The sequence below is a fragment of the Polyodon spathula genome, chromosome 8, assembly GCF_017654505.1.
Source record: "Polyodon spathula isolate WHYD16114869_AA chromosome 8, ASM1765450v1, whole genome shotgun sequence".
Taxonomy (NCBI): domain Eukaryota; kingdom Metazoa; phylum Chordata; class Actinopteri; order Acipenseriformes; family Polyodontidae; genus Polyodon; species Polyodon spathula.
In genome coordinates, this window is record NC_054541.1 from 22,898,372 (window position 1) to 22,898,859 (window position 488).

Below are 488 nucleotides of genomic sequence, written 5' to 3' on the forward strand. Positions count from 1 at the left end.
GTCATCCTACGGTTGCTGAGTGACATTCGAATGAGTTGGCGGTTATCCCGGTCAGTGGAGAGTCGTTTTCGCCCTCTGCCGGTCTGTAGCTTTGTTGTCCCCAATGTGTGCTGCTTGACCTTGTTCTTATGAACCGCCATCTTTGAAATTTTAAGGATGGAAGCAACCAGACGCTCACTGTATCCCTCTGCCAGTAAAGCCAGAATTGAACCCTTCTTTTCCTCACTCAAAACTTTCTTTTTCAACTCTTTGGGCATGGTCAATAGTTATTTTTTTATTCCAATTACTTTTGAGGTACTACTAGCACTGTTTAGCCATCCAGCTGGTCCTATTGCAAAAGGATAGTGATGACCACAGGAGTGGTTTTTATACTTTTCCTTGTTAAATAAAATTTGGTTCAGGTGATCCCCTAATCAGTACCTCATTCAGTAGAATGAGGTGTGCCTGTGTTGGAATTCAACAGACACTGGAATGGAATGGCTGCCATA